Source organism: Manis javanica, chromosome 17 (assembly GCF_040802235.1).
Source record: "Manis javanica isolate MJ-LG chromosome 17, MJ_LKY, whole genome shotgun sequence".
Taxonomy (NCBI): Eukaryota; Metazoa; Chordata; class Mammalia; order Pholidota; family Manidae; genus Manis; species Manis javanica.
Window position 1 is genome coordinate 5088254 of NC_133172.1, and position 13412 is coordinate 5101665.

Consider the following 13412-nt stretch of genomic DNA (forward strand, 5'->3'; position numbering starts at 1 on the left):
CCATAAGCCGAAGATGGTGGGCTGTACTCTCTTCATTATTCTTCAGCCAAAATCAAACTCATGAGGTACAAGAGATTTTGGAACTGTATACATACAAGATATTCAACCAAAATGGCAAAGAAGCTCTTCTAAGTCCAAAGACCCCCTTGAACAAGAACAAAGAAGATTTTACAGTATCCTCATCAGGTAATACTGCTAACATATCAGGACTTGCGGGCAACTGAGAGTTGCTGGCAGAGAAAGTGGTTGGTTTTGATGAACGCACAGAAGTAGTAGGCAGACCTCATTTCATCGCACCTGGCAGATACTGCATTTTTAACAAACCAAAGGTTTGTGGCAACCTTGTGTCGGACAAGTCTGTCAGAGCTATTTTTCCAACAGCATTTGCTCACTCCGCGTCTCTGTGTCACATTTCCGTCATCTTTGCGGTATCTCAAAGTTGTTCATTATCGTATTTGTTACGTGATCCGTGTTCAGTGATCATGACTGAAAGCTCAGATGATGATTAGCATTTTTTTTTAGCAATAAAGTATTTTTAAATGAAGGTATATACATTGCTTTTTTGGAAATAGTGCTATTACACACTTAATAGACTACAGTACCGTGTAAACTTAACTTTTATATGCACTGGGAAACCGAAAATTTGTTTGACTCACTCGATGATAATAATTCACTTTATTAAAAGCAGTGGCCTGGGACCAAACCTGAAATATCTCCAAGGGGTCCCTGCAGCCAAACCAACATGCTTTGAGAGTGGAAGTATTTCATATGTGATCCATGTTATAAAAATTCGCCATCATTCTGATTCTACCAGGGTGCTGAAATTGGCACGTAGCTGTTGAAAGCTGGGCTAAAAATGGTTCAGTTTTTTTAGCATAGTCAGCTTTCTAAAATGGCTCTCAGTGATCTCTACCCCCTGGTATTCATGCCCTTGTGTAGCCCATCTCCCCTTGAGCGTGGGCTGGACCCAGGGACGGACTTGCAGCCAACAGAATATGGCAAGAGTGATGGGATATCACTTCATTTCCAAGAACAGGTTACAAAAGACTGACTGGGACTTGTCTTGCTAGCAAAGTCTCTCTATTGTCTTTCTGGCTTTCACGTCTTAATGAAGCCCGTGGCCATGGTTGACTGCCATTTGCAAAGGCCCATGTGGCAAGAAGCCGAGAGAATGCCCTGTCCAATAGCTAGCAAGCAACTGAGGCTCACATCCCAACATCCAGCGAGGAATTGACAGTTGCACAGAAACAATGAATGAGCCTAGAAGTGGGTCATTCCCGGCAGAGCCTTCAGGTGAGGCTATGGGCCTTGGGCACTTCGACTACAGCCCAGTGAGAAGCTGAAGCAGAGACAAGCTGTGCTCAGGTCCCTGACCCACACAGACTGTGAGATAATGAACGTAGGTTGTTTGAAGCTGCTTAGTTTTGGGGTAATTTGTTACACAGCAATGGATGACTGATACAATTCTGAGATCCTGAGAGTCAGTGGCCTTGCTCCATCGTCATATTTCTCATCTGAGATTTAAGGACAGATTCTTCTCTAGTGATTAATGCGGAAGAGCAAGTGCTTGCAAAAATCTTAAGGGACAAAAATATGAGATAGCAGAACTTTATCATTTTTAAAAATGGTAGGCCAGGTTATTAACATCAATCCTTCTGCTGAAAACAACTGAAAAGAACTGGGTAAAACACCAACAACCACCCCTTTACAAAATCATGAAAGATGTGACAGTCGAGTGAGGAACTTTGCAGCTGAAGTTTAGAAAGTGAAAACAGAGAAGAAGCAGGACATTCCTTTGACCAATGAGCACTTGCTTATTCCGATTGTGAAAATGAGCTGTAGTTTTCAACAGGCGCCCGGCAGGAGGGGAACCAAAATAAAACTGGTACTATGACACATGGAAGAGCAAAGTCAGACCCTCGGGAGGAAGGGCTTCAGTCACACAGGGATAATAATTCCAGTGGGACCTCTGAGGTACACAGAGCAAGACAATGGTAAATGTACAGATGTGCCTGTCAGGATCTCAGGAGGCTGATGGCACTGCCAGGGGTCTAATCAAATATAAACTATGAAGGAACTAGTTACAGAGGTGTGGCAAGTTGAAGAGGTCCAGTAAGGGATGCTGAAGAATCTAGGTACAAGCCACAGTGGGGAGCCATGGGTGCCCCTCAGACCTGATGGGGTAGGGGATGGAAGGATGCTGCCTGGCCAGTGAGAGCTATAGTGTTGAAGGACGGGTATTAGTCAGGGTTGTCTGGAGAAACAGAACTAAAAGGATATAGATGCATAGGAAGAAATTTATTATAGGGAGTTGGCTCACATAATTACAGAGGCTGAGAAGTGCCACAATCTGTTCCATTAAGCCAGGCATTAAAAATACTTGCAAAAATGTAAAACAATACTACTCTTCTCATTGATTTTTGTTTAAAAAATATGTGTTTTTGTTAGATACGTTATTTGCTGCCCTAGAGATACTTGTGCACAGTTACACCAGATGCATGTGCAACACTGTTCACATTGGCATCCTTTGTCATGGCCCCAATCTGGAAGCAGTACCCCTGGCCTCTTAGAGTCAGGTGGATAAATGAGGTGCAGGGTGGCCACACAAAGGAATACTATGCAACAATGCAAAGAGATGGCCTAGAGCTACACAGCAACTTGGACAATTCTCATGATGTGGGAGAAAATAAGAAGACAGAAGAGTACACTGTCTTGGTCCATCCACAAATATTTAATCTTAAAAGCAAGCAAAAGAAAACTATATTAAGTGACCATTAAAAGAGCGAAGGCAAGTTTATCAAAAAGTTGGAACGTTGCTCACTTGTCAAGGGAAGCGAATCTTCCTGGGGAAGCCACATGGAGGCGATTCACGATGTTGTATGTATTTCATTTCTTGACCTATATGACAACAAGAATATTTCGAATTATTCCTGACATGTGTGAATACATTTGTTTTATCATCTTTCTCTATCTAAGTTATACCTCACCAAAAAATACATAATGAAGGGTGACAATCTTACACGTGCTTTGGAAACCACAGAGAGAGCAGCAAAGATTGAGTTTGTAGTACGGCTTTAATGAAATTATGTCATCACTTTTGGCCAAGTCTTCCTGGCGAAGTAATCCTTTCTTTCAGTCAGTTTATATTAGTGGGGAAGGAAAACTTAACAACCTGGTGATGACACTATCACCAGGATCCTTTACTGGCAAAGTGAGCATCTATTTAGTATCAGAACTGGGTAGTGTGTGGTGAACAGAGAAAAAAAAATAGCTGTTAAAAGTGCTGAGAAATCTTTGTTCCCACACTCCGTGATGTTAAAATATTAAAAGTAAACTACAGTTTTAACTCTTTTATGTTGATCTATTTTTTGTGTTTTGAAAAGTTGCAAGAATACTACCTAAATTCCCACATATACTCTTCTCCCAACTTCCCCTCATGTTAATGTCTTACATGACAGGCACAAGAATCAACTTAAAATGTATTGAAGCCTCAAACCTAAGACCTGACGTCTTAGAAGTACTAGAAGAAAACGTAGGGGAAAAGCTTCAGGACATGGATCTTGGCAATGATTTCATGGATATGACACCAAACGCACAGCCAAGAAAAACAAAAACAAACAAGTGAGGCAACGTCAGAGTGAAAAGCTTCTGCACAGCAAAGGACACCATCCGTGGAGTCAAAAGACAGCCTAGGGAATGGGAGAAAATATCTGCAAACCCTATGTCCGATAAGGAGTTCATCCTCAAAATATGTGAGGAACTTCTACAATTTAAAAGTAAATGAATATGCTGATTTTTAAGTGGGCTGAGGACTTGAATAGATGTTTCTTGGAAGCAGACATACAAATGGGCAACAGTTACATGAAAAAATGCTCCACGTCACTAATCAGTAGGGAAATGCAAATTAAAGTCACAATGAGATATCAGCTCTTACCTGTGGGAAGGGCTATCATCAACAAAACAAAACAAAACAAAACAAAACAAAAGATAACATGCTGGCGAAGATGAGGAGAAATTAGAACATTTGCACACTGTTGATGGGAATGCAAAGCGGAGCAGTCCTTGTGGACAACAATATGGAGCTTCCTTGAAAAATTAAAGGTAGAGCTACCATATGACCCAGCAATTCCACTTCTGGATATTTATCCAAAGGAAATGAAATCAGGATCTTGAAGAGCTATTAGAACTTCCATGTTCACTGCTGTATTACTACTGGCGTGACTATATATTTTTAAATAATAGAATGATTGAGAACCTTTGTATATCATCAGTGTCCATTTGGTCTTTTTTTGTGTGCTGTCTGCTCAGGTCATTAGCCAATTTTCTTACTGGGCTGTCTAATTATTTTCTAATTAAATGTGTGGTTTCTTTGTAATCCTCATCCAATGAGAACTGTCAAAATATTTAAGTACTAACACATATATAAAAACAATGATAAACATGTTAAAAACAGTGAATGTATTTAATTTAAAAGCCTGCTTTATTGAAATTAAGAATCCATGTAAAGAAGCGTTGTTTTACAGTTCTTCAAGTGTCTTTTAACATCTCACTTAACGGAAGGTGACTGAATGCTCATGTTTGCTTCTTCATCCAATCGGTTGTGATGTGTCTTTTTATTTGCCTTGAATGCAGTGGTGTTGACGTATCAAAGGTTATTCAGCTGATGGACATTTGCTTTATTTCCAGTCTTGTGTGGTCTTTGTTTTGTTTTGGTTTTTTCACCACGAATAATGCTATGATGACATTTATCCTTCCATATTGCTGTCTTTGGTTTGGTGGGGCAGATTCCCAGGAGCGGGGTTGTTGAGATTATGTGAATAAGTAAATGTAATGCTAATAGATGATGCCAGATTGCTTCCACACATAAGGGTACTTTTTCCTCACATCCATGCCAGCTAAGGGTGTTCAAATTCCTTATGATTTTGCCAGTTCGCAGGTGTAAAGTGACATCGAATACTCACTTTCAAACTCCTGGTTAATTTGAGCATTTGTTTCATGTTTAGCTTTTGGCTTTGCTTTTCCTTAAATTGCTTGTCCCCTTTTTTGGTCCTTTTTTATCGGATTCTTTGTCCTTTTGACTTCTTATAGGAGTAAAGATATTTGCAATATAATGAAACATAAGAAATACATATTTGGTCATTCATATGACCAAATATATACTTCCCAAGTATATTGGTCGTCATCCACAGGTCCTGAAAACACTGCAGAGTCTTAAAGGTGAAATGGGCATCTTGTCATGTTAATGAGAGACTTTTGGACCCCACCCAGGGACAGGGCTGGAGGTTGGATCAGCCAATGGCCAAAAATTTAGTCAATCATGACTATGCAGTGAAGCGCTCGCAAACCCCCTGAGAAGAGCTCGCTTTCTCTCTCTTCTCTCCTGTACCTGCTCTGCCCTGTCGGATCCTGCTTCTGGGTCGGGGAGAGCTTCCGTGCTTGGGGGACCAGACCCGCCTCCATGTGCCACCGAGCCAGGCTCCAAGCTCCACAAGGATAGAAGCTCCTGTATTTGGGACCTTGGCCTGTGTGTGTCTCTCTTCATCTGGCTGTTACCTTGTCTCCTTTATTAAACTGGAAAACATAATGTGTCTTCCTGAGTTCCGTGAGCCGCTCTAGCAAATTAATTGAACCTAAGGGGGAGGCCGTGGGAACCTCCAGTCTGTAGCTGGCAGGTCAGAAGCACAGGGAACTGCCCAGGGCTCGTGACCAGCGTCTGGAGTTGGGGCTGGAGGGCAGTCCTGTAGGATGGAGCCCTTAACCTGGGAAGCTAGTGCCGTCACCAGGCAGATAGCATCAGGATTAAGTTGAGTTCCCCAACACCCTGCTGGTGTTCGAGAATTGCTTGCTGTAAATATGTGTGGGAAGACCCCCCTCCCACATATTTACACACTTTGGAATCGGGTCTGGGAACCTGAATGGATTTGCACTACTATTACTGCTTGGTATAATATTATTGTTATACATATATGTAGGGGAAAAACTACACCATTGCATTTGGTGTTGGAGGAGAGAGATTAACAATCTTGATTTTTACCTGCCCTCTGTATTGAAAGATTTACTACCTGTGGCCTTTATTACACTGATTAAGGTTTTCGTACAAACTGTTTTCTATCCTTATTATCACATGACTATTATTTCCACCGAGCCTTTGGGTTTCTTTCTTAAGAAAGTTACCTCCACAGCCACATAGTTACCTTGAATTTCTTCTAATCCTTTTATGACTTTTTTAAATGTTTAAGTTTGGCAGGCATTTTTGCATATGACATGATATGAGATCGGAGTCCAAACTCTTTTTTTTTTTCCCAGATAGTTCTGTTTGCCAAGGCCCATTTGTTAAATAAACTGTCCTTTCTTGTTTAAATGAATTATCACAGATGTTATATTTAAAATTCTCATGTAGGCTTGTATCTACTCTAGATTCTTTATTGTGTCCTTTGATCCATTTTTATCTACTCCTATTCCAATATTACACCAGTTTGATAACACTAGTTTATAGTGTATTCTCATGGCATGTAAAAAAAAACGCCCTTCGTTATTTTCTGGAGTTGGTGAATGAATGACAGGGAGAGGGACCCACTTGCTCTGACGCTGTGGACTGCAGGCAGCAGAGAAGCCTGGAGCGGCCATGACCACCCTTCCGAGCGTCAGGAGAAGAACTGTTAGTAAAGGGTGAAATGAATATAAGACTGTGTTTCAACAATACTTCAATTAAAAACAGAAAGTGAACTGAAGATCATGTAAGTGTACGTGGAGAACTAACTTCCTGACATTTCAGTCTCTGAAGGGGCAGGTGAGCAACAGTGACTGGAGCAGAGAACGGCTATGGCGCATGCAGCCAGTGGTGTCAGCCTCACTGAGATGAAGGCCTTGGACCCATCAAACGCTGACTCCACCTACCGGATGGTCGGAGAGTAAGGCAGCTGTGGGATTTGTGGTCAGAGAACAGATGTAAGTCACTCCCCTATGAAAATAATATACTGACAGAAATCGAGAAAGATGAAAGGTGGAAAATGACAGGAGAACATGAAATTTCCATTTTCACAGGTGGAGAAACAAAGTCAACAAACAATAGGAGAATGAGCATCTTAAGGCATAAAAGTAAAAACCAGAAGAACTGAGAAAAACAGCAAAATTAACCGAACTTGGGCACATAGGGGAAGGAGAGGAGATGAGAGGAACTGGAAATATCCCAATTTTGTCATTGCCGATAGTGAAAAATGAGCAAGCAATAATGCAAAGAAAACACAGACCATCTTGTGAAACAGAATTTCAGAAGGAGCCATAAAAACAAAGCACGACATTAAAATGCTGATCAAAGGCAGGTCAAATATATCTGCCAAAGGAATTGATTTAAATGTGCTTATTTTACATATTTTTAAAAAAAGGCAATTATCACACGGCTCACACAGTAACACCCAACTATGTTTTGGAACTACAAGGGACATGTTAAAACAAACTGACTCAGGAAGCTTGGAAATGAAAAGCCAGGCCAGGGCTTTGCAAACACATGGAAAAGAAACGGAAGCATGGCCTCAAAACAGGTAAGTGGAGTAATACATGAAAAAGTTGAATTTAAGACAAAAAGCCATAAACAGGACGAAGAAAGATACTTCATAAACATAAAAGATGTATTACACAAGAATGCTCTAACAGCCATGATTATCTACATTCTAAAGAATATAGCATCACAATTTAAACAGGAAAAACACAGCACAGGAGGAGAAATACACACGTTTAGCTGTAGTAAGAGAATGTCTTCTCTCAGCTAGGGTAGAATCAATGGATAACCGTAAATTTTAGAGCTGTACTGTCTGCTATGGCTGCCACAGGCCACATATGGCTATGTAAGTTTCAATTAATTAAAGTGAAATAAAATTAAATGTTCAGTTGCAGTCACACCTAGCCATATATCAAGTGCTCAGTAGCCACATGAGGCTAGTGACTCCTTTATTGGATGGCAAACGGAACTAGACACACTCTATAGTGGAGCTATTTAATATAATTAATGAGTCGCTGCATATATAGCGAAATAGTAAAAATCACACATACACACAGCAAAAATGGAAGAGAAACATTATCTGATGCTAGGCCAAAGAGAAAAACCAAAATCGCTATTTCAGAATATCTAGAAAATAATTATATTAAAGCCAACAGAACACGGCCATCTCCAAAACTAAAGAAATTTGAGAGGCATTATATAGATAATAGTGGAATTCTAAAATCTCCCCATTTATGCCAGGAACAGGGCAGAGTCTCACTATTAACACAATTATAATTGCTTCTGAAGTGCTAGGACAGGCAGTGAGACAGGAAATTGAAATAAGTGGTATAACTACGGGAAATGAAAAGACAAGATTGTCATCTTTTGCAAATGACATGGTCTTTTACCTAGAAAGCCCAAGGGAATTTACAGAAAATGGGAATCATTATCAAGTTCTCTGACTTGACAAGATTTAAGATAAGCATGCTAATCAAGATCTTCTGAAAAATCAACAGGTAAAATTAGATCCGTATCTCACACCATACACTATCATTCTAGATGGGTTTCCCATGATCTTAAGGTAACTTAAATATGAGCAAAAATTATTTTTCCATTATAATTTTCAATTGGTCACTTTTTAGTGTAAAAATGTAATTGGCTTTTATAAAGTAATTGTGCAACCCGATTCAAGTGGGCGATGATTTGCTCTCCCTCCAGGGGACATTTGGCAAGAGGGTGGGACAATGCTGGCATCTAGTGAGCAGAGGATAAAGGTACTGATGAACATCTTACATGACGTCCCCCCCCACCCCCCCACCCCCGCCACAAAGGATTATCTAGCTCCAAATGTCAATAGTGCGGACACTGAGTAACTGGTGTAACGTGACACCTTAATGAGTTTTCCTATTGCTTCTAATACCTTCTGCAGTTAATTTTGGACTTCCCAGGGATACAGTCATACTAATTGCAAATAATAAGGATATATCCTTTCCAGGATTTATACCTCCAATTTGGTTCCGTTTGGTAATTGCATTTGGCCAGCACTCTCAGAACTGTTTGCCCCGAGCAGCTGGCCACTACGTCTGTTTGGGAATTCCATCATCCTGTGAGGTTCCGTTTGCTGCCACTGAGGACATAAAGGCCAGACACTCTGCTCTCCCTGAAACCTAGTGGCTCGTGGGCAGGTGTCTGACTGCACACACACTGAGACTTTATAAAGACATCAGGAAGGGTCCAGGGCTCACTTTGACGGCCCTGGCGCTGAACCAGGCTGTCCCCAGGCAAACCTGGCCACGATTCTCTTTTCACTGTCGCCTTGGGTTCTGACCCATTTTCTAAATTTGGTACTTTGGCTTTCTTATCCAATCTGTCCGCTGCCCAGTGTCCTATGAATGAATTCCTTTTTTGCTTAAGTGAACCTAAACTGGTTTCCTTCACAACCAAGAACCGTACTGTTAGAATGTCAAATAGTGATTGTGATAGCAGGTGCCATTGTCTTGTTCCTGACCTGATTGGGAACAGTCTCTTGTCTGAACTCATTCATTAATTCATGCATAAAACAAATACTGAAATCCATGAGTTCATTCCTTTATCTCTAGTTCCAATCCACTGCCACATGGGTCATTCTGGTTCTCTGCCTTCCCGTGTGTGTAAATGAGAATGGGAAACCTGCTGGCCATGATCTATAATCTGTTTTCTTATTGGATCAGTCCGCCTGAGGGTAGCTAGTTCCCCATCTCAGCTCCCCAGTGCGCTTGCCCTCCTGGGCCTGCTGGGCTCTGCTTCCCCTGCTAGGATGTCCTCACCTCACCCCACCGCACCAAGCACTCCCTCGTCACCCTGCAGGGTCCTCCGGAGTGTAAACACACGCAGATGCCCTCCTCATCCTGTCCAGGTCTGACATTCCTCTCGGACATTCTTGGGTCGACATCCTTCGCTGTCTGTTTGACACGCCCCATCCAGGCCACCTCCCTGCGCGGGAATCCATCCTGCTCAGCTGCACTCGATCTCTACTGATCAGAAGAGAAAGACACAGGAAGAGGGGGCAGAGAAGGAGAAGAGGATGCATTTTGGATATATTTTGAATGTAGAGCTAAGAGGGTTTCTGACTGGATTGAGGCTGTAGGAGGAGGGGAGACAAGGGTGACTCTGACGTCTCTGACCTGAGCAGCTGGATAACGGAATTAATGCCTGGGATGGGGAAGCCTGGGGAGAACAGGCTTGGAGCAGAAATCTGGAACGGGGTTTGGACAGGATGAATTTCAGGTGCCTACGAGATACCCAAGTCGGCACTTCCATTTATGCATCTGGAGCTCAGAGGAGAGGATCAGAGTAATTTGGGATCAATATTTGAGAGAATTTGAAGCTCTCAGACTGATAAGATTGTTTTGGGAATGAGTAAAGGTGGTGGGGAAGTGGCCCAAGGAACTCAGTCCCGAGGTAGGCCGATGTAGTGTTTTACAATGAAGATAAATTTGTTTTTGGTTTTATGTGACCTGATAGAGAAATAGATTTTGTGTCAAGGAAATAATCCTATACACAGGGATTTTTGTTGGGAAAGGTACCTTAATTTTAAGAGATCCATTTGGCCATGGTATATGTTTTTCAATTTACTGGCGGTTTCTACTGTGAGTCATCTCCTTGGGATTCTTCCCATCACTGTTCATTAGGGAGAGAGACATCTGTAGTTTTCCATTTTTGTGTCACCATGTTCGATTTTTGTATTATGCACCCCTGACTCTATACAGATGATTGAGAAGCTTCGGGTTTGTATCTTTAGTTTACATTGGATCAGAATTGCCTGCTTCTTGAGAGTTCAAAATGAGTTAATACAGTTCTTTCAGTTTATTTTTTAATTACTGATCTATATAATGTGTTTGTCTATTCTTGAGAATGTTTTTGCAGTTTCCATGTTCGTGAAAAACCATCTGCTTTCCCCAGCTTTTGTAGTTATTAACAAGAAAGTGAACAAAAAACTAACTGATTGGATTGTTCCTCAGCCCTCACTTCCCCTCTCATCATTTTTGGCCTTTGGTTCTTGTGATTTTCCTGAACTTGGACTCTAGGCCACTGGCTTTGGTTTCCTTCGTGCCAAGTATTGTATTATTATGCTCTAAGACTGTTTTGATTTTTCATTCTTATTATTTGGTCCTTAATTTTTTTTCTCTGAGATCTGCTAGTTCCATTTGTATTGTGTTGTCTTATTCCTTATATCTAATAACATTTTCTTTAATTTCGTTACAGGTCGGAAGCTCCCTCAGTCTACCATTTTTTGTTCCATGAAGTCAGCGAATTAAAATATCCTACATAGTTCTTTCATGAGATATTCGTTTTCCACTCTATCATTTGTCAAACTTGCTTTGGAAGAGAGCTGAGCACAGGGCATCTAAATTGAGGATCCTGGTCTTCCCATGATTTCCCCGTTATGCGTGTTGAGTGATCCCTGTCCAGCAGGGGGCACACTTGGACTTTGATTGCCAACCTGCCTCCCGTTGAACAAGACGCAGTGTTGAGAAACCTCTGGCTAACCTCTGGCTAGAGAGAGTTCTGTTTCATGGGTCAGTGCATCTATTTTCCCAGGAAATACAAAATCAAGTCTCTACAATAGAAGGGCAAGTATAGAAACTGAGTGTTGCAGACCTAGAGTAAGAAAAACAATAGGGCCAGTACAATGACAAAATAGAGCCGGCAGTTCCCGCTCAGCCCCAGCTGACTGCTGTCATGTGGGAAGGCCAGATCTGCAAGTTTTTCAAGAGTTAGACATTTAGGTCATTGTGAGCTATCTCCACATGTTGACTTGTAACCAATGAATTAAAAATGTGTTAAAAACCTGAATGTAAAGTAAATACAAACTATCATCTGGTATTTATTTTGGTGACCCTGGATTCACTGTACTTACACAGCATGGGCTTCTAGTTGTAATGAGCTGTGAAATATTGAACACTTTTCGCTAAGGTCAAGCAAGGGATAGGGATGTTTATGCTTACATGGTAATGACATAGAGGGCGCAAGGAAGCAGGGAAAAGACTAAAAGACACTGTGTCTGGACAGGAAGAAGTAAAACATCATGGCTTCCGGTGACAGGATGAATGTACATAGAAAATCCAAGATATACCCAAGCAAATTATTGAAACTAATGTGCAATTTAGCACAGTAGCTATATTGAAAATCAACCTACAGAAATAATTTCTATGTCTATGTTAGGAATGTCAGAAAGTGAAATGTTAAGTGCCATCCCTTCTCTAAAAGCAATGCTAACAAAATAGTTTCTCTCTGCCCTAAAAACTGGAAAATGTTGCTGAGAAATGAAGGAAGTCCGCCATAAGAGATATTTCATGTTGTCATGAATTAGAATATGTCATGTTTTAGAGACGTCGGTACTTCCCTGAGCCAGGACCCTGGGTGCCGAGGGCTCTTCCCTCTTGAATCATCTTGGCGTTGCAGAGGAGAGGGAATGAGTTTTCCATCGGGCAGACAAACTGGAGTTCTTCATTTTGTTGTCACGGTGTTTTTCATGTCTAGCATGTGCTTTCGAGTCTACCTAGGGCCTCTGCTGCTACCTTACCATCTGGTTTTGCATGTTGTCTACCTTTTCCTTTAGAAGCTTCACGATAGTAATCATGGCTATTTTAACTTCCCTGGGTGATGATTCCAACATCTGTGTCGTGTCTCACTCTGGGTCTGATGCATGGTTTGACTCTTCAGGCTGTAGTGTTGTTATTTTCATAGACTTGATTTTTTAGAGCAGTTTTAGGCTCACAGCACAGTTGAGCAGAAAGTACAGAGTTCCCTTATATCCTCCCTGTGGTGTTTTGTTTTTCCTTTTAGCATGTTTTCAACAATTTTTTATTGAAGCTAGACAAGGTGTATGGAGGGAAAGGAACCGAGGTGTGGAGGTACGTTTTATGTTTAGTCAAGGCTTTATGTGGCGTGGCTTTGGGCTGGGCCTCAAGTTTTCTGTGGCTGTAGGTGCCACACTTCCAAGTCCTCGGTGTCCTCTTCCAGCTGCCGTCCACCATTACTATACTAGAACCTTGTAGGTGTGGCTAAAGGAAGCGTGCTGTACTCTTCCTTTTCCATCGCTGCTGGAACAAGTTACTACAAACTCAGTGGCTTAAAACAACACAAATGTTTTCATTTCTGGAGGTTAGAAGTGCAAAATCATTTGCACTGGGCTGAAGTCAAGACAAATGCAGGGCCAGTTCCTTCTGGAGGTTCGAGGGGAGTGTGGAGAGCCGGAAGGATGTAGAAAGCTGGTAAAGGAAGTGAAATCACTTCCAGAAGTGAGAGCACCGGAAGTGAGAGCACCGGAAGTGAGAGCACCGGAAGTGATATCATTGTGGTGGGGCTCACGAATGTGAGCCTGTGTATATAAGCTGTCCTATGAAATGAAATGGCGTCACTGGTCCACCATCAGCGGTCAGTGGACCTC